Source organism: Panthera leo, chromosome C1 (assembly GCF_018350215.1).
Source record: "Panthera leo isolate Ple1 chromosome C1, P.leo_Ple1_pat1.1, whole genome shotgun sequence".
Taxonomy (NCBI): domain Eukaryota; kingdom Metazoa; phylum Chordata; class Mammalia; order Carnivora; family Felidae; genus Panthera; species Panthera leo.
Window position 1 is genome coordinate 216,445,723 of NC_056686.1, and position 21,524 is coordinate 216,467,246.

Genomic DNA, 21,524 nt, shown 5'->3' on the forward strand with positions numbered 1-21,524 from the left:
TTAACTTGACGATGTAAATCCGGGTGAGCTGACCAGAGAGGTGACTCAGATCATTTGTGGAAAGTTAGGGAGCACCGGTAGAAAACCCGAGAGCCAGCCATTCCGGCATTCATAGGACCAAGAAGCATGATAACCCCCAGGGACAAAGATAAACCCGGTCAGGGCACAAACCATCCCAGCTAAGATATTGCCATTAACAGCATAAGCAGGGATTGTTGCATTTACTGTTCAAGCTGGGGTTCAGATAGGTTTTCAGCACAATTTGGGAGGAAAATCTCCGAGCTTGAAATAAAGAGTCATTCTGAATACTTTGTGGAGATGGGTGCTTCTGGTGAGATTTTCTAGTGAAAAGGAGCTCGTCCAAACCAGGTAATCATGAGCATAGGAGGAGCAAGCGTGTTACAGTTTGCTTAGGGATTTGTGTCTGACTGCGCACGTATAGTTATAATCTGAGAATGGTCAAAAGTCACAGGGTGTTCTGGCTCTAAGAGTTGACCGTGGTAAGAAACTTCCAAGAGTGGGGTCAATCATGGTTCATAGTGACATTGGGGATGGAAGAGAAACTGGTGCCAGGGAAAACCAAAGGTCTCCAGTATCATGGATACATTGGGATCTCTGATGACAAATCCAGCAGGCTGAGAATTACCCCCCATAGCAATGCCTGGGGGATGTGAATGAGGGCATTATCTCTCCAGGCCAGTGCCAGAGTAAAGGAGAGGAAAAGAAACAAGCAAAGTTTCATGTTCAGTTCAAGCATGGGGTCTTGAACCGGTGTCTTGGGCAGAAGCCATGGACCTCGATGTCAGCTACTTCTCTTCTTTGTCAATTTGCCTCAAGGCCTCCAGTATCTTCACTGGACCAGGAGTCAGGGGAAACCATCTTTGGCCATGAGATGCATACCCTGGCTCAATGCCCTCTGGTTCTGCGGCAATGACAGTGGTCTGGAGCACTTAGAAAGGTCCCTTCTTCCAGGGTTCGAAGGCTGCTTTCCTCTAATGACACTTGCAGAATACTCAGCAGGCTCTAGACTGTGACCCACAAGATCCTTTGATTGGGATATAGGGAGTCTTCTTTATCCTGTTGATAGGCTTTAGCCTATCATTACAGCAGCCAGTTAGCCTAGAGTGAGACGAGGGATCCACAGAGTGTTGTATACCAAATAACAGTGGTCTGCCCATGACTATCTAGTGTGGAGTGAGTCTGTTTCCCCAAGTGGGTACTGTGAATAGTCCTCAAGGTCAGAGGTGATGCCTTAGATCAAGGGAGTCTAGCATCCAGTAGTTTCTACAAGCTTAGAGGTTTTAAGTTAAAGGATCCCATTATTTATTATTTCTCCTAACCTTGCCTGATGATTCAGGGTGATAGGGACAGTGATCATTCTAAGCAGGTTTGCAAGGTTTTTGTTGAGGCTTGTATGATTTGCCCAGGGAAGGGGTTGCCTTGACCACTGAAGATTGAGGAAGGCGTACCATGTGTGGGGAACGCACTTTCTAGCAGTTTCTTTGCCACTGTGAGGACACCAGCATTGTGGCAGAGAAGGCTTTAGCCCCTCCAGAAAATGCCCCTACAGTAACCAGAGCTACTGATAATCTGTAGGAGGTGACAGCTGAATGAGGTATAGTCGCAGGTGCTCAAAGGGTCCAAAAGGAGGAGGATTGAGGCCTCTGGGGACAAAAATAGGTTTCCCAGGAATATGGAACTGACAGGTCAGACATTGATGACCAACTGTTATTGCAATTTTATAGAACTTTCTCCGCCAGTATTTATCATTTGAGTCATCTCAAATGCACCATGGTGGGCGAATGAATGCAAAAACTGAAGAACAGGGTTTGCCAGAGAGCCAGGGAGAACCAAGCAGCTGTCTTGATGTTCCCATAACCCGGCGTGTTTACTGAACTGGCAACACTCGTGTGCCCAGTGTGATTCCTCTGACTTGGGAGCAGGTGGTTGACATGTTGCAAAGACATCAGGATGTCCACGGTCTGGCAATGAGAGGCGATTTCTGCAGAAGCAGGGTGCCACAACCTTCACAGGATCTGTCACTGCTGCCTTTGTGTGAAAGTCAGCTGGGCGTTTCCCTGATGCTCAGGTTCAGTCTTTTTAGTCTGAGCCTCAGTTTTCATGACATCAGCTTCAGAAAGTAAAAGAATGACGGTAAAAAGCGTCTTCACTTGATGTACATTTTTGACTGCGATCCCAGTGGACAGAGAAGTCCCTTTGTTTACATGAGATCCCCAAATTATGGACGGCCCCAAAGGCATACCAGTAGTCAGCATAAATCCTAACAATTTGTTCTTTTGGTACCTGCCTTCTCCAGGAAGGGCACAGAGCTTGCTTGTTGGGCTGATTCAGCCAGTGGAAGACTTCCTCTCTTGAGCAGTTCACATTGGCTGGTAACAGCATAACCAGCTTGGAAATTCCCTTTCTTGGTTTGTACAATAAAACCCATCAACAAACCAAATTAGATTTAGATTAGTCAAAGGAGTGTCTGGTGAATCAGGTTGTGGTGTCACGAAATGGGACCTTATTCCCTCACAGTCATGGGGCTGGTCTTTGTCAGGCAGGAGTTAGAACATTGGATTTAGAACAAAGGATTTCCGAGGGGGTGAGTCTCCCAGAGGCATGTTGGGTCAGTTGAGAATGAAGAAGCCTTGAACTACGTGAAGACGTTGTGAACAAAGTCATCTCCTGAGGTTAAACCCACTGAGGTTTCTACCACCTCGTGACTGTGGCTGTAGCCTTGAGGCAGCTGGGATGGACACAGGCAGTGGAGTCCAGTTGTGTGCTGGCACAAGCAATGGGCCAGTGTTTCCTGCCATGGTCTTGCCTGGGCATCCCCAGGGCTCGGTTACCTCTTTCACGCACAAATAAGGTGAGGGTTTGAATAGTTAGGTAGCCCTAGGCCGGGCTGGTCTGGTGGTGCTTGTTTAGTCTTAAAAAGGCTTGCTCCTGTGTGTCTTCCCGGGGAAAAGGTTCGGGGACTGGAATTTTAGCAAGTTCATAGAGTGGGGAAGCCAACAAGAAAATCAGGAGCCCATAGTCTAGCCCAGCCAGGGCTAGAAACCCACCAGGCTGTCAACTTACTTGTGGGGATAGGACGTTCTCAGATTAGCTTAATCCTTTCTGGAGACAGCTGGGTTCTTTCAGAACTTAGATTATGACCGAGGTCAGGAGCGGTGTCTGGAGATCATTATAATTTCTCCTCAGAGACCTGAGACCTGATGTGCCTTTGCAGCTGAGTATTGCAACAAATACACGGACTCCTTCACGGACATCTCTTGGAGAGCTGAGCACAGCAAGGGGTTGTCTCTATGTCGTAGGGGGCTGATTTCCCGGAAAGCGAGAGGTCCTTCACTCTCAGTGGGGCACTCAGGAGAGATAAGAAGGGGCCTCATGGAATCCCCGAGGCATGACTGTCCGGGTATGTTGTTGATTGCTCTGAGTCAAGGCAAACAGCTATTGGCTATTAGGGTCCACAGGGATGCTGGAGAAGTCTGAGCAAAGGCCTGCATTGGTGAACCATTCTGGATCTGGTGGAACTTGGGAGACAGGGGGGTGTGTGGGTTTGGGACAACTGGGAAATGGGAAATAACTCTCCTGTTAGTGGCTCTCAAGTCCTGGACAAATGGCCACCCTGCCCATTAGGTTTCCTGACTGGCAAAATCTGTGTGTTGCAGGGGCTGATACGGGGAATGACTAACCCTGGGCTTCTGCTATCAGTGTGAGGCCTGGTATAGCCTCAGGCTGTAACGGATATTGAGGCAATTTTTGCAAGAGGTGTAGTCATATCGACCTGAATCTTTATAGTCTCTGCACTTGCTGTTATCCCAATGTCAAAATTAGAATCAGCCTACAGAGTTTTGGGCACCTTCATTAAATTAAAGCATGTTTCATTGGAATCCTTCCCCTTCCATATCATGGATAGATTGTAAAGTTCCTAAAAGGTCAGAGTCAGCTTGGCCAGGAAATTCTAAGGCAAAGTCTCCATTGCTACCAAAGCGTATTAACTCTTTTAGTTTAGAGGGGACGTCTGTGCTTAATAGATTGATTGGGGCTTTATCACACAGCAGAAAAGGAGGCTGTTCTCTGAAAGGCCCCCAGAGTCATTTGTTTTTCTGATTGAGACAGAAGCTCCCTCTGAACTTTACTAGATACCCCCACTATGGAAACCTTTCTTTTATTCCCAGGGAGATGTTGTCCTATGAGGGTGGGGTTTAAAGTAGCTCCCGTAGCTAGCAGAATTTGGGAAGGTTTTCCATTAATTTTAATTGTAGTTTCCCATGGCTGTTTAAGGGTATTTCTGATAGTGTTTAGCAGAAGGTCCCTCAAAGCCCCATCAGTTTTAGGAGGAACTCAACCAGGGGCTCTTGCTTGGGGGCACTGAGGAATTTGCATCAGACCTTTGGGGACAATCTTTTCTCTAGGGCCCCTGTTGATTACAAAAGAGACATTGGCCCCTGGGACAGACTTTTGATGATGGGCCCCTAGAGGATGTGATCTGGGAGGTCCAGGTGTTATTTTGATCTCTGGCCCTGGAACTGTTGTATCTGTGTGGCCGTTGGTTTGGCAAACCTCTGTTTATAACCTTGGTCCAAAGTCCTTTCAAAGTGCTCAGCTATGGTCACGAGTTCAGTCAGGATTATGGCTTCTCATCCTCTTTTCTGTCTTTTTATTAACCTACTAATCTCAGCAGATAATTCATTGACAAATAGGTCAGCCAGAGCAGGTGGGGTGGCCTCATCTGTTGTACGGAATCCAGAATGCCCTAGGAAAAGCACTTCCGAACGGGCTTTAAGTCTGCCACGGCTTCATCTTTCTCTGGTTTGCACGTTGAATAATAAGCCAGGTAACATGAGCAGGGAAGGCTCCAGAAATGGCTTGTGAAAAAACAGTTGCTATAATGCTAGCTTTCCCTGGTCCAAAAGAGGACTACGTTGGAAATTGAGGATCATGGGATCCTCATGGGATCATGCCATTCTGCTTCCAGCCATCAAATTCTGGGGCTTCAACAGGTCCTACTTAAGTGCACAAGTAGATGAACGTCTGGCCTCATGGGGTCTTGAGACCTGAGAAGGATTCTAAACTCTTCAAAAAACATTTGGGGATTCTCCCTGGGTTTAGGCAATTCTTTAACTATGGCCTTTAGTTCAGTAGTAAGCAAGGAGTGAAAATATATGAGGATCACCCCCACCTTGGGCAGTTTTATTTTAGGAGATATCTCTTTAACCTTCTCTTCCAAGTGGAAAGGCAGGTCAGACTGAGAGCTAGCAGACCAGGAGGATTCAGGTAAAGAAGGGCGAGGTTTGTCAGTCCAGTCATCCTGTGTTTTAGGTTCCTCTTGTGTCTTTAATTTTTCACTGGCCTTTTCCAGTGAAACTTTCAATGAGACAATTTTTGAATCTTGAAGACTTTTCGATGCGTTTGCATGCCAGTTAAAGCAGGTATCCCATTCCTTTCCTTTAATTCAGGAACCCTTACTTTCAAGTACATTTCTTCAATGAATGATCTCGTCTTATTGGAACGTTCCCCCAAGGGCCATTGTACCTCTAGGTGGCTGTTAGTAAGATTTTGCCATTTTTGTAGCTATTTATAACTTTCAGAACCCTCGTTTTTAGACATAAAATAAGCAGATGTGCCAGAAAGTGGTATGCGGAACTCTTCAAGGTTAAAAATTCCATTAGCTGATCCTTTGGGTTTCTCAGATCCAATCTCCTATCTAAAGGAGATGTGCCCTGGGTTGGAGATTGTGTAGCATTTTATAGTGTGCCTTGTTGCATGGAAATTTTCTTGGGGTCGACGGGTGACCTAGAGTCAATCTAACCAGTTCTGTGACCAATTTATCCTATCAAGGGAGTCTTCTTGAGGTGGAGAATGCTCTAATGGGCTTTAAGTGCCCAATCTGTGCCCACCAATTCTCACAGCTTTTTGGCTTTTAAGATCCCCATTGGAAATAGCCTTTATCTACACAAAATAAGACAAAAATATGTGCACCTTAACATACTAGTGGTAACTATGAGATGTTACTGGAGACTGGCCATAAGAAGACTGTGCATGCCACCCCAATTCCCAGCATGGATTAAACCAGCAGACTCCAGTAAGTGCAGATTGCAGACTGGAACTGGGGAAGGGTTCCAAACAACTGCACCAAGGGCTAGAGACTCGGATTCCAGATGAAATGTACTGCCAGCTCAAGTTGACCTTCTAAGCTCGGAACTGGAGAATGATTACATCATGAGATCAATGCAAAGAGAGCATAACTCAGAATGGAGAGTAACCTGGACGTCTGCGTGGCCCAGTCAGTTAAGTGTCCGACTTTGGCTCAGGTCATGACTTCACGGTTTGTGGGTTCGAGCCTTACATCAGGCTCCGTGCTGATGGCTCAGAGCCTGGAGCCTGCTTTGGATTCTTTGTCTCCCTCTCTCTCTGCCTCTCCCCTGTTCACACTCTGTCTCTCTCTTAAAAATAATTAAACATTAAAAAAAAAAAAAGAATGGAGAGTAGCTTACCCACAGTCCAGGGAAGTGGGGAGAAAGACAATGAACTAAAAAAGGAATTTACCTATGTTTCCTGTTGTCCCCAAACGCCATCAGAATTTCACTTCTGATCCCGCCATTGCCAGCAAATCTGTTAAACAACAATAATTCAACTGAGTAAATTTAAAGCTCAAGTGGGCTTTATTCAACAATTTATGACTCAGGCAGCATCCTATCCAGCCACGCTGTAGACAAGGAGAGGTCTTTAAAGGCCGAAAGGGGCCAGAAAAAGGAAATTATTAGCAAGGAATGTGCTGTTTGAGGCAAGGTCGTCCTCTTAAAGGCAGTGGAAGGGCCTATGGGGGTGGATTACCTCACTGGTGCGGACCAGATCATTCCAGGTTGATGGGTTAAAGTTCAGCTTTTTGGAGAGACTGAAACTGCTGTCAGGTTGGGTATTAAGTCTTGGTCTGCCACTGTGGGATTTAGCACCATGACTCCATTTGGGGCCTGTTGTTTCCTTTTTAGCACACTCTACAGCGTTGGTCTTTAATTAGCTTTTGATTGCTTAATCGCAACTCCTTGGCTTCCTCAGCCCCGTCAAAGAATATCATGCTAACGAATTCACTCCCAGGGCTGTCTCAAAGAACACCTAAGGAAAACCATTGGAATGCATTTTACACATGCAAAAATGCTTCAGAAAAATCGCCAGTGCATCCCATTCACAAATGCTTCTGCGTGTCAGCTGCACTTCGTTAGCTATAGACATTTCTTGAGCGCTTCATCTTGACCACAAATATGAAGTTGCTGACCGTCAACTGTTCTCGCGGAGAGAGTGGCCGTGCGCAGATGCTTGAGTCAGCACACAGGCCCTCAGAGCAGACCCCTTGGCCGGGAGACAAAAGAGAGCGGCCACATTCATTTATCAGGGCTTTAATGAGGCCTGCAGATTCTCATTTCTGTGCCAAAAAATAGAATGAAACGCAACGTGGTCAAAGATGCACAAGTGGGGGAAATCCTTCCATTCAGGAAAAAATAAAGGGTGATAGTAGAAAGAGGTACAGAAAGGTGCAGCTTGCTGAGTTTTTCCGAGGTTATTTTGCTTTAAACGTATTCCTCTGGTGTTTGCCCCAGATTCCTACTTGTCACTGAACTTTGGCTAATTGCCTTGAAGCATAAGAATGAATGGGGCATTCACACAAGCTGGGGGCTGGGGCAGCCTCTCGATGCCACTGCCGAGGGTTCCTGTGTGCACAAGACCTCTCTCCTCCCCACCCTCAGGTACCCACACTTCTGAAGGAGGATGTTCCTTAGTCTGTGCTTGAGCTTCTGGAATGGAATTTAGCCTTCAACCACAATTGTTATTTTTCCTCCAGCTAAAACCTTGTATTCATCAAGCTGGGTGGTCTATTACAATGTAATAGCTCTAAGAATGTGAGTGATTTACAGAATTCATAGACCTTATCACCAAAGGGGTAGACCAACATGTGCTTCAATTCAGGGCATAGATGTTTGTTGTTAAAAGATTATCCTTAAGCACCATTCTTAGGTGGCTGGGTAACGTCTTCAAAAGTTGTAGATAATTGAAGGAAATATATTAAAGCAGATTTCTGTTTCTATCAGCAACTTATGATTTCCCCTCTCCTCGTCCCTGGGATAGCTTTATAAAACTTCCTGACTAGTCCTCCTAAGAAGTAACTCTGGATAATGGAGCCTCAATGCCTCTGTTGATGTACCATTGCAGTCACTGAGAGGAGGGGCTAGGCCGGTGATTGCTGGCCTTTGGGAGTTGCTTACATTAGCAATGGTAGATTCTGGAGAGCCACATCTTTTCTTCTAGAATGGCAAAGCGACTTTAAAAAACACAAGCAACGGGTTAGAATTTCTTGCCATTTGGTGGACATCTAAGGTATCTTCGTGGGGTTAACCAGCAAGGAACTGCCAAGCGCCAGCTGACAGGAAAGGCCACCTTCAGAGAAAGTGTGGCATTCCTGCTCAGGATGAAATGTCTCTGGACGACAGGACGGGTGGAAGCCGACTGTCGGAAAGATAGCGTCCACGGTTACTTTATCCGAGATCTAAGAATGAAGTGCAAAGGTCACAAAATTTATATCAGGCGTTTGCATCTTCCAATTCAGTTATTTTTGGTAACTCCTCCAACCCCACCTCCGCTGGAAAGGATTATGTACACTGGGTGGCAAGTCTGTGTATCTTAAGACAAGGATGTGTAGGTCCGTAACTCCCTGCCCACAAGCTCTCGATGGAAGCGGGGAAAGATTTATTTTTCTGAGCGTGGTCTGCATTGCTTCCTTGGTTTACACTAGTACGTGTCTGCCCGAGGAACGAGCTGTGCAAGCTTTTAGGTAAGGAGGGGCTGGGGCGCGGTTAACAAGGCACGAATGGCCTGACTCACACACAGAGCTCTGAAATACAGGCAGGTCCCAGCTGGCCGGGGCTCTGCCTTGTTCTTGATGATGATGGTCCTCGCCAGCAAGACTGAGCACGGCGTGCTGAATCCTGCCGGCTCCCCAGGCCCGCGTGAGGGGGGGCCGTGCCTGGAGGATCTCGGGACCAGCCCGTCCGCTCCCTCGCTGGAGAGGACTGATGTCTTGCGTTTGTTTGGAATATCGTTTCCGTGATTCTTTTATTAAAACCAGCCGTGTCGGGTTCCCCTAAACTATTCTTAGCTCAACAAACCGAAGGATGTCGAATAGTGAAAGTGTCATCCGAGTTATAAAATGGAGAGGCAGGTCCCCCTCTGGTTTCTCGGGAAGACATAATGAGGGGACCCGGCGGAAACCCAGAGCTGCGACGGAAGGAGAAATCGGTTTAGAAGACAGGGCAAGAGCTTCGAGCCAGAGGTGACGGGGCAGTCCAGGAGGAGGGATGTCACCGCCCGCTCGAGGACTGGGAGCTGGAAGGAGGCCCTTGCTTTGCTAGATGAGGAGGCGTGAAGGGAAAGAATGGGGCCAGCTGCCCCGAGCGACGGAGCTGGTTCTAGAATCCCTACCTCTGAATCTTGTTCCGTAGATTCTTGCACCCAGACACAGGGGTTCCCAACGAAGCGAAAATAGAGCTGAAGCAGGCAGGACCCAACTATTTACATACATTTCCCCGATTCCGTGACAGGCCCTGGCACTTCTCTGAGTGTTCTGCTTGTCGTCGCAGAACGTGGCAAGTCCGCTGCTTCCCTGCGGGGTGGACGGTTGTCACTACAAATCTCGCTCAACTGGTGCGTGTCTCCATCAGTGATGTTCTTATTTTATCTGATGCAGGACGCACTGGTGTGTGACCAGCTGACACGTGGCACTCAAAGTGTGTCACACCAGAGCCTTGGTGCCTACGGACCTTGGCTGGAATGTGCTGGATGCGACATCAGAAGTCCTAAATAATTGGCAAAGGGTCCATAATTGGCTCCAGATGCCCCTCACTCGACGTTCCCCAACCTTGTTATTTCCGTGGAATTCGCAAAAGCAACTGGTGTCCCAAGGGAAGCGTGAGTGTGCCTCTGACCCCGAAGGGCCTTTTGCACTCGCCTTGAAGTTGGGGCCTTCTCACCTGCAGACGCCCTTTGCTAGGCTGCTCCTGCGACCGTCCCAGGCCTTCCTGCGGGCTCACCAGCCCCTCAGCACCGGCCTGTCTGTCCGTTCTGGGTTGTGCTTTCCTCGCTGCTCCTTGGTTGTGTTTGCCTTCTCAGGCTCATCTCTTCCTTGGATGTCATCATTATTATCGCCCAACGCTAAAAATCCCTTTCCGCTTCTTCAAATCTGGAAAACAAAATTAAGTGAATTCACTTGAAGCCCGTTACAAAAACGAAGGATCGCAGATTGTTCCTCTCTTACTGTTTTGCCATCTTGAAAACAAGTCTGCTGACCCATTGCTGAGATCAAACCACAGAGCCCCGTTATCCCAAGAGGTCAGAGTGTCAGTTCCTCTTTATTTCTTTCTGCGAATGGGACTCGTGTTGCCGTGTTGCCTCCTCTCGCCTGATTAGGGGGAAGCTTTATGCTTTTCAGTTATGGTCAGGGTCCTGGATCTCGCTGATTCCCCAGAGCACCTGGGTGCCAGGCAGGCCTGGCCTCATTACCCTCCTTCCGGAGGAAAGTGATGTGGCAGGGTCATAGCCACCGGGCACTGCTGGAGCGGGACTTTCGGGGACCTTGCACTTCCCCCATCTTAGGACACCCTGGGACCTGCAAGGGGGTGAAGGTCGTGAGAAATGAGTCAAGGCTGGTGAATCACTCTGTCCTGCGGGTGGGACCCTCCATCAGACACCTGGGCCGTGCGGCCGGATGGGGGTGGGGAAGTGGGTGAGCCTGAGAAAAAGGACACTTCCTGGATTTTAAGGCCACTCTCCCCAACTTAATCGTTTCTCTGAAATCCAGGATGTAACTCATTTACGTGGAATTGTTTCCTTGTTTTTCCTAGTTTTAGAAATAATTGCCGAAGTCCTTTACCAAAGTCATTACCGGTCAGCGTAAACCAGTCGAAGGGCACCATGCTATTGCAGGAAGCCCAGGAGGGTGGGGTCTGTTTTCATTCTTGTATTAAATTTCTACATCGGCCCTGAGTGGGACTTACTTTGTCTAATACTCGGTGTCTTTATCTCTAAAATGAAGAGGTTGGATTGACTTATTTTTAGGGTCATTTTCTGATTAGCAAACCGATAAGTTGACATATAATTAAGTGTGGGGCACAGCGTACGTGTCCAGGAGCGAAGGAGACTGTGTGGAGGGCTGATGGGGGCAGGCGTCCTGGAGGGCAGGGATTTGCCTTTGGCGATGGGAGGCCCCGCTGAGGGTCAGACAGGGGAGCGTGTGGAGCACACGAGGGGGGTCCTAAGTGCTCAGAGAGGCAGGGGTCAGGGAGGTGACAAAGGGAGTCTGAGAAGGGGAAATCCGGAAGGAACTTTCCACCCGATGGCACATAAATAAAAATGTGGCTTTTCGCCCCCGTGTGCCATAATGATAAAAGAAAAGATGGGGTTTTTCTGTTTGTAAATGAATATTCCTTTCAGAACTTTCTATATTATCCCCCAAATAGCCTCTCATCTCTTCAGTTATGCCCCCAAGTGGCCCTAAGTCCCTTTGGCAAACGGAGCTCCCAACAAGTGGAGTTGGGGTCAAATCCCCCTTGCGAGGGGGGAGGACCCGGGGCAGGAAGGACAGGTGCTTGCTCACCCCCTCGGCCCTGTGGTCTCTGCCTGGAGGGACCACTCCCTCTGAGCTCATCAGGGCTAATGCGGTGGGTGGCCGATGTGTCACCGCTCAATCCTCTGACCTCTGGACTGCCTGCCTAGACAGGGCGCAGGGAGTCACCTGAGCTACTGTCTGGGTCGGGCGCACTTGACAACCTCGGGTCACAGCCTCGGGTCCCATCCCAGGTCTAAACACTGCAGCTTTGGCGACAAGTGCAGGTTACCCTGGTGGGGACAGGCCACCTCTCTCCTGTTACTGCTTTGGAGGCCCACGCGGATGGAGTTTGGGCACGAATGTCCCCTCTCCACCATGCAGACGGTCATTAGTCTCCAGGGACGTCGTGGAAAAGCCATCAGATTTCCTCACTCCTTGGTTCATCTCACAGGCCACCAGCAAGGGCTGTGCAGCTGGGATCTCAGGTTCCGGAGCAGTCATCCCTGCACTGGGGGGCTGGTCTCTCGAAAGTGAGTTGCATTTGGACGCTCCTAACCCCCGCCCCCCGGCTCAAGAGCTGGGACTCGGTGGGGTCACGTCCCAGAAGGGCTGTCCTGAGAACCAACCACCCCGCAGCCAAACCCCCTCAACTGCCTTCCTTTTTTTCCTGCAGAGCAATGCAATGAGGTTAGCCCTTGGGGCCCGTCCAAGAAGCAAACCGTCATGATTAGGAAATACGCGCGTTAAATAATTTCCCTGGGCTTCATTTGCTCTCACAACCCGGCCGGGCCTCGCGGCCCCCAAGCCTTTTTCCTTACTCGACTGTTTTAGATCAGGTTCCAGGACCTTACCTGAGCATCCCCGCCCCCACGCCCCGCTTCCAGTCCTGGCCATTGAGCCCAGATAGTTTCAAATCACAGAAGCTTAAGGCTGGAAAGCATCTTGACAGGTCCCCGTGGCCCAAGGTAAATGCCTTTTCTCGGGTTTTGCCGAGTGGTTCCCTCCAGCACGCAGGCTCTGGACGCAGGCGCCGGGCAGCCCCTCAGCGCAGCCCTGAGCCTCGGCCCTGCCTTCGCCCACCTGCAGCTGGCCCACCTCGGGGACATCTGCTCTGGGCCAGGCAGAGCACGAAGGTGAACAGGACCAGGTCCCAGAGGTGGCAATAGGGTGGAAATAGGGTAGCACCTTGCATTAAATAAGATGTGAGCGGCCTTACGCCTCCCGAAGGTAGAGTTACTTCGAGTCTACCTGTATCTCAAATAACATTTACAAAAACATTTTCTAGAGTATTCTAGCTCAGACCTGCCCAGTGCTGGGGCCAGTGTGACAGCCTCAGGCCTCGATGCTGCATCTCGAACAATGATTACATCCAGATCTGACTTTTTAGCATGTGGCCAACAGAAGCCACTGATAATTTCCTGAAAACACTCTTTTATTTGATATTTGCATTGGTTATTTTATTTTTCTGAAGTGTTTTTTATTTTTTATTTATTTTTGAGAGAGAGAGGGAGAGAGAGAGAACCCCAAGCAGAGCCCGACATGGGGCTCGAACTCGCAAACTGTGAGATCATGACCTGAGCTGAAATCAGGAGTCGGATGCTTAACTGACTAAGCCCCCCAGGCACTCCTGCATTATTTTAATCCACTGAGATTTATGGAGAGCCCTGGTGGTTCAGTGGGGAACAGGTCAAGGTGCTGTGTTCCCACACGGCCTTCACAGCCCCGCAGGGAAGCAAATGGTCCCAGTCTCACAGGTCGGTGTCTGGGCACAATTGTGGGAAGTGGCTTGAGGGAAGGAAGGCATTCTTGGAAAGTCCCAATGGGGCAGGAAAGGCTTCCGGGGAAAGGCTGTTCACATGGAGCCCTCCAGGGTTACTGGTGTCAGCCAGGAAGGAAACGGGGGCCCAGGAGAGAGGAAAGTTGTGGAAGAGCCCGGCCCGCAGGACCAGCAAAGGAGAGATGTGGTCCGCCGGCAGGAGGCAGCAGGGAGCCGGAGGGCGTGGGGGTTGAGAGCCGGTGAGGGTGGGCGTCTTTGCCCTGCAGCAGTGGGGACTCCCTTGAGGCCATTAGTCCCCGCACACGCCTATCAGATGGGCCTTTCTCTAGGGTCCCCCGGGATGCTGAGTGTAGACGGTAGTGGTCCAGAGTGGAAGGGAAGAGCCACCAGGAGGTTGAAGCCCTGGTCCAGGGGAGCGGAGGGTGAGGCTTCAGTGAGAAGCTTCGTGCTCATGCGAGATGTCTGGGTCAGAGATGCCGCCATGACACTTGCCAGTCTGCACGTGTGGCCTTGGGTGAGTCGCCTCTGACTGAGATCTGGAGGGGCGCTCACGAAAGGAGGGGAGAAAGGCCAGCCCAATCGGCAAGTGGGGGCTCCGCGTTAGCTGCTCCCAGGGTCCGTGCATAAGTATGCCAGGGCCCCCCTCCCCGGGTGTTCCTGTGTCCCGGCCCTGCTCTCAGTGTCTCGTGGGGTTGCCTCACTGAGTCACCCCACAGTCACCCGAGGTAGCTCTGGTTCCACTCCCATTGTACATATAGAGAAACTGAGGCACGTGGCCATGAGACCATCCCCCTCAGGCGGTCTGAGCGCTCCACCCTGTCCCTGACCCCCGATTTGGGGGAGCCGGGCAAGCCCCCCCCCCCCCCCCCGGAGAGGCCAGTGGCCACTACTCAGCTCAGCCAGTTGTTGCTATGGAGGGATCTGGGTCAACAAGACCTTTTGAGTTGTTGAGGTCTGGATTTTTGTGTTATCACCAATCCCTTCACATTTTTCAAAAGCACTGTTGGAGTCAAAGAAAATGGGGGAGGATACTTCAGTTTTATGTCCTTGAGTTAAAGGTCGGAAGAGGAGGAGGGGGTGTCCCAGATACAGAGAAATAGGGGTGGCCAGAGGGGCGGGGTGTCCCAGGCCGCATGGGCGGAAAGCAAGGGATACGTCCGCCCAAGGAAACTTGCATTTGTGGTTGAATTTTCTCCTCTTCCCTTGTCCTGGGTGGGCATTCTCCCTTTTGTGGACGGTTCTCTGAATGTCCTTCCCTTTTCCTTTCTGAGGTCCTCCAATCATTCTGCATTCCCAGGCAGGAGGCACGGAGGTCCTGGGTGATCTGGGTCCAGCAGTGACACCTGTGGCCTGGGAGCCAAGGCTGAGTGACGTAGGAAACTGGGACCTGTCTCAGGTAGATCAGGTGGGCCCCAGGACCCACCTGGCAAGGGGCTGCAGACCGACCACCCATGGGGCAGAACTGGGCTCACAGAGAGTTTGGTTGGGGCCACCCAGCTGCAAGGAGTTTCCGGTGTTTAACGTTCATCCACTTGGCTTGCTTTACCAACTTCCCTACCCGCCTGTGCTCCCTGGGCAGGTGAGTTTGAGACCCTGCAGGAAAGCTTAGCGAGTCAACCACAGACTTCAGGGCAAAAGACAGGTGGAATGAATGAATGGATGAATGGATTAATGCATGAACCAGCAGATCCCCTACGACAGCCCCATCCCATGTCCCTAGCATCATGAGCTCTGTGTCGGGGGCAGAATTGGGGTGTGATTTCCTGCTCCTTACCCTGCTCCAGGACCCCCCCCCCCCCCACACCGGGTACTACCCTCCTAACTTGGGGAGGGGAAATTCCTGGCAAAAATCAGTCATCCAGAAAGCATCCTTTCTTCCCAACCCCTCATTCTGCACCTACTGCATAATAAGATTAATAAGGGCACCTAACGCTCCCCACTTCTGGGGGCTCCCCAGACCCCTGCAGTGTTTGAGTCCCATTCTGTCATTTCCCTGCAGACCCAGGGTCAGGCTTGGGTTCCAGCCCACAGCAGTTTCTGTGCTCAGACTACAGCGGGGTCTGTGCTCGCACAGTCTGCAGGGAACCACGCCCCTGAGCCAGTGCTCGTCTGGGGAGCCTGATTTTCTGTCTCCCTGCCTACCCCTCAAGACTTCCCTGACATGCCTCCTGAGGGCCCAGAGGGTCCCCGGGGTCTGCATTACACTCTTTCCTGGGGAGCCCCCAGCTGGGGCCGGGCCACTGCTCAGACTTCAGAAGCAACCACGCCGGCCCCTCCGTGCCACCTCCAAGCTGTAGGGCGGAGGTCTGTTTATTTTGGGTTTGATGAGTAAATCATGTGGAACAAAATCAAAAGCTCGGCTGAAGTCAACACAGATGACATCTGTCACTTCCCCTAATCCCTCAGGCAGGGGGAGAGGGGTTTGGATTAATTAGGCTCTTTAAAACATTTGCCAGCAATGACTCAATGCCTTCTTTTAATGTCTAGCGAGTGAAAATAACACATTCGCCCTAGTTTTCACGTTTGAAGGGTCAGGTTTGGAGGTCTAGTGTCCGCTGTAATCCTGTCTCTTTGAAAAGGCACAGGTACCGTAGCCACTCATACTGAGTACGTCTATCATTGAAATCAAGCGTTCCTGTATCTTATGAAATGCGTCAGCTGCCATATATGGAGGCAGTCACAGACATCAGCTAAGTGACACTGTCTGGGCTAAGCTTTGCCTAATTGACGAGGGAGGCGTGCATTTGGGGTGAGAGCCTCTGGGGAGCAGGGGTGAATCCAGGGTAATTAAATGGCACACTGCTCTCTGTTTATCCGCTTAAACACGGCTGGGCTTGGGAGGATGTGCTGGGCACTCTTGTCTTGAGCTGCCCGTGTATGACCCTGACCCCTACTCAGGGGATGGTCTGCCTCCCATGGCCTTGACTTTGAGAGCAAGTCAGGCACAGGGAAGATCCCGCAGTTGCAAACCCGAGAGTGAGCGTACCCTAGCCTCCTCGCTTGTCCCATCTGGTCCCCAACCTCCCACCTGGACCCTTTTCATAGTCAGCTGGGTTGTCCCTTTGCTGTCCCTGTAAAAAAAAAAATACTGTCCTCTGCTACCCATGAGACCTGGGAGCCCTTGGTCTTGGTCCTATTCTGTTTTCTTGGAAGTGGCTTGTGCTTATCCAGGCTTCCTGACGGACTCTATGGGAAGCCAACCTTCTGTATACTTCTGCAGTGAGTCCGCACGGGGGGGAAACCGGGGCAGGACAGAAAGAGCCTTGGGCTTGCAGCCAAGAGACCTGGACTTGAGAACCAGCTCTCCAGGCACTACCTGTACAGTCTGAGAGTCATCTGATGCTCTGAGCTTCTGTTTGCTCCTATTTAGAGTAAGCATAGTAACATCTTTCTTATAGAGTTGTTGTGGGCATTATTTTAATACGGAAAAAATGTGTGCCGCTCAATCCTTGCACATGGTGGTGCTTAACGAACCTTAGGCAAAAACCCGTGGCCTGAAAGTTGTACAATTAGGCCGTGGAAGGAAACAGAAGAGCTTCCCAGTCTGCAATAATAAGAAATCACTGTGTAAACCCAAACACTCTCATGGACTTGCAGAGGGCATAAAGCTAAGTGAAATAAGTCAGACAGACAAGGACGAATACCACTTACAATTTCACTAATGTGCGGAACCCTAAAAGACAAAACAAACACAGGAACCAAAACAGAAACAGACTCATAAACCCAGGGATCACACTGCTGGTTGCCAGAGGCGAGAGGGTGTGGGGCGTGGATGAAATAGGTGAAGGGGACGAAAAGGTACAAACTTCCAGTCATGAAGCAGATCCCAGAGACGGAAAGTGCAGCAGAGAGAATATGGTCAACAATGTCGTAGTCCTGCTGTGTGCGGACACATGGGGACCACACTCATCCCGGGAGCTCTGAGCAATGGACAGACTTGTCCAATCGCTATATTGTGCGCCTGAAACTAACATAACACCGTGTGTCACCTCACAACAGTTGAAAAAGTTCTGAAAGGTGTAAGTCCCTGAGAGGGTGCCCCTTTCTAGATGATCCAAAGCCAGTTGCTGAGGTTGGGGGCAGGCAAGCAGAAGAGTGATCCTGCTCGAAGGACAAGAGGAAGTGGGAAAATTGTGTCCGTCCGGTGGGCTTGTGAGTCTGTAGTAAGTCCAGCGTAAGGAAAACTCTCTCTGCTGAGCCATCTCCCATGTGGGAGTGACGCTGAGGGACCCAGGGGTAACCGGGGCTGAGGACGCTGAGGCACATGACTGGCCATTCCCCCAGCCTCTGGCCTTGAGATTTCCAAGCCTGAGGTCTTACCATTGTGAGGCCAGGCAGTCCCCAGCTATTTAAGCCCAGAGTCTCTCCGGAGGGAGGTCTCAACTCTCCTTCAAACCCTTTGAAGGTAGGACTGAACTAACCAAAGTTGCAACCAAATGTCCATCCAATTCAACATTTGAATCTCTCTGATTTCTTTTGCTGCCAGGCAGAGAAAGGACTCATGTGATTAGATTTAGACTCACCCGGATAATTCAGGATAATCTCCCTGTTTTAAGGTCAGCCGATCAGTAACCTTAACAACATCCGCAAAGTCCTTTTTGCCATGTAATTTGACATATGCGTGGAGTAACGCCGGGGAGCAAGGGTCATGGGGCCCAAATTCTGCCTGCTACACATCCTGTTCCACAACCAGTAATTAACGGAGAAAATAAAATCCTCTTAAAATTGCATATATCCTTCCAGTCCTAATTAGTCAAATGAGAAGGGTAAATAGACACAACAATTTTCTTGACCCCTGTTCTCCTGGAGCTTCCTCCCCCTCTGACCACCTCCTAGAAAATGTGGGAGAGACCCTGAGGGACAAGGTCCTGGCTTGCGTAGCCCGGGTGGCCACACAGAAGGCCTGCGGCTCTCCGACCCTTATCTCTTTCACTCCTGATGATGCCTTCTACTGCCAGCACTGACTCCTTGTTGACTCTGTGCAGGGCTCGTGCTGAGTGCTGTCCGCACATCATTCTGAATTTCATCTTCCCGACAACCCCGTGAGGGTGGCATCGGTAGGAGGTGATTTGAAGGTCACCTTCTGGCACTGGAGCAGGTCTCTGCTGCACAAGGGCCCCCATCCCAAGCGGCACGTGAAAGCCACTTCCTTCCGCACGTGGCGGATCTGAGACCAGGGCAGCTAAGCCAAGCGCGGACCCTCTCCCTGCACCTTGGAGATGCTTCAGAGCCCCTGGTGCCAGCCGGTGTGCACCCGGCTGACCCATCGCTGTGCTCACTCTGAGTCAACACCCTCCTGCTACTGACCACACAGGGCAAAGGGTCCCGGCCAGACCCCCTGGTCAGGGGTTTCCAAACCATATTAGGATTGGAAAGATTTCGAAACCTTTCCAGGCAAGACCCAGAAGCTTTGGTAGGGAGTGGGGGGGTGGGTACGAGGAAGGAGATGATCCCCACTTAACCCCCCACCTCTAACGGCAGCTCGGAGAACTCTTGTCTCGAAAGATGGTGCCAGAGTGGAATAGAGAAATGACCCGATGGGGACATTCTTCCCTTCAACCTTCCCCAAGGGCCCCTGGACCTCCTTCAGGAAGGTCTCATTCTTGTTGTTGATTATTAGTTTATGACACCAGATATTTTGCTTGAAAAATATTATGAGGCTACTTACAATGACAGGTTGTGGAATGTGACAAGATACGGGATAAATAGGGACGTGGACATGAGGGGGAAGGAAGGTGAGCACCCAGTGTGCTGGGCACTGTCAGAGGTGAGCCCAGACCGGGCTCAGAAGTTCCTAAAGCACAGAGGTTCTAGGGTCAAATATGTTTGGGAAACATTGCTGACTTTATCCCAGCTTTGGAGACTTAACGTGCACTTCAGAACATTAAAGGGTCTGGATTTCTTCATGGTAAAGAATCCAATTAACTTGCTCTCCATGCCACACACACACACACACACACACACACACACACACAGCTTATTTTTTTCTGCTGTTGCCATAATGGGATGAACTGAACACACCATTTCAAACCCGCTTTCTCAATATTATATCATAAACATTTTTCCAAACCATTAAATAATTTTTTTCTCACACATATTCCTTAATAATTGCATTAGTATTCCACTTTTTTCTTTATTTATGCTGTTTTTCTTTTTCTTTTTCTTTTAACGTTTATTTTTTAGACAGAGAGAGAGATAGAGACAGAGAGAGACAGAGCATGAGCAGAGGAGGGGCAGAGAGAGAGGGAGTCACAGAATGCGAAGCAGGCTCCAGGCTCTGAGCCGTCAGCACAGAGCCTGATTCAGGGCTCAAACCCATGAACCGCCAGATCATAACCTGAGCTGAAGTCGGACGCTTAACCGACTGAGCTACGCAGGTGCCCCAGTATTCCATATCATGATTATATGATACAATAATGTATGTCCCCAAGTCCTGTTATGTTTAGGTTGGGTCTCATTTTTTTAACCTCTAAATAGCCCTGGATGAAGAGCTTTGGAGCTAAACCCTTGCAAATATTTGTGATTATATTCTTGGGATCTATCCTTTCTAGTGGAATTTCTGGGTCAAAACGTATATAGATTTTAAGGTTCTTGATATGTACTGCTGTTGTCGAATCTTTACAATAATCTAACCTTATCCTTTTCTATTTTGAAAGAATTTTAAAGAAACAAACAAAAAAAAGCTTGCAAGAATAGCACAAGGGACTTTTTCCCTGAATCGTTTGAGTGGCTGTCGTAGCCGTGTGCCCCATCACCCGCGAGTACTTTACCGTGTGTGCTTTGTGCAAACAGGGTCATTCTCCCACGCAGCCATGGCACAGCCCTTGATGTGAGAGAAGGCGATGCATTGCTGTTCTCCAATTCACAAGCTCCTTTCAAGTTTCACAAGTTGGTCTAATAGTGTCCTTGAGAGCCAAGTGGTTCAACCCAGGCCATGGGCTGCCTTTCGTTGTCCTGTCTCCTTCAATCTTCTTCATTCTGGAACAATTTCATAATCTTTCCTTGACTTTTATGACCTTAATGCTTTGAAGAGGACAAGCCAGTTATCATGTGACACCCCTCAGTTTTGGTTTATCTTTCCTCATGATTAGGTTCAGACTGTTCACATCTGTCAAGAACATCACAGACCCGATGCTGAGCTCTTCTCATTGCATCCTGTCAGGTGCCAAGTGATTCCATTCCATCCTGCTACTGGTGACATTGATGTCATCAGTGGTTCAGGTGGCGTCTCTCCTGTAGGGATTCTCTACTGCAAGGTTCCTTTCTTTGCCTTTGTAATGAATCAGCATTTTGTGAGGAGTTACGTGAATATCCCATTTCTTTTCAAACGTTCACCTGCTCGTTTTACCAGGTGTGTGTTTTTTTAATGAACTACTCCTGTAGTAGTTGCCAAAAACGATGATTTCCTAATTCTATCGTATCTTCTGCGTCTGTTCGTTGGCTTTCAAATCTAAAGTGGAACTTTCTTTTCTCCTTAGTTATTTGTGAAGTCCTATTTCATTCCATGGATTATGGTACATTACTCCTTATTTTCATGCTCAGAATGTGTCATGTTTAGCCAGTGGGAGGGAGCCTCCCTCCCTGGGCACCTATGTCCTTTTGTCCTATCCTCATCGTCAGTTTGGCAACTCTTACCTTCTGTTATAGTGAGATGTTTCTAGTCTTCCTGCCTTGAAATCAGCCATCTGTCCAGGTGGCTTTGGTATTTGACCAGACCCCACCTAATGGCTATTATGCTGAATTATTCAGGGAACAAGGAAGGAAAGAAGAGTGGGGTATGATTATTCTTACCGAGGGTAATCATGCCAATAAGGAAAGGGGACAATGATTTTAATTTTATTTGTACTGGTATTTAGATTTTTTTTTTCTTAAGTGAATACACACTAATTATGAAATGGGAAAAAGTCACTTAATTTTGAAATATGATGAAGACACAAGTTAAAAGATGAAACTGTATGTGGGGGACCGTGCATATTGCGATGACAAGTTCAGTTCTGGTAACCACACCCAGGAAAGAAGCCCAGAAGGAACTTCTGGAATACCATCTATCAAGGGACTGGAAAACACCAAATAAAGTGTTCAGAAAGCAAATACAGAACGCTCAGCAATAAAAAGGACCAAAATATAATTAATATATTTCAT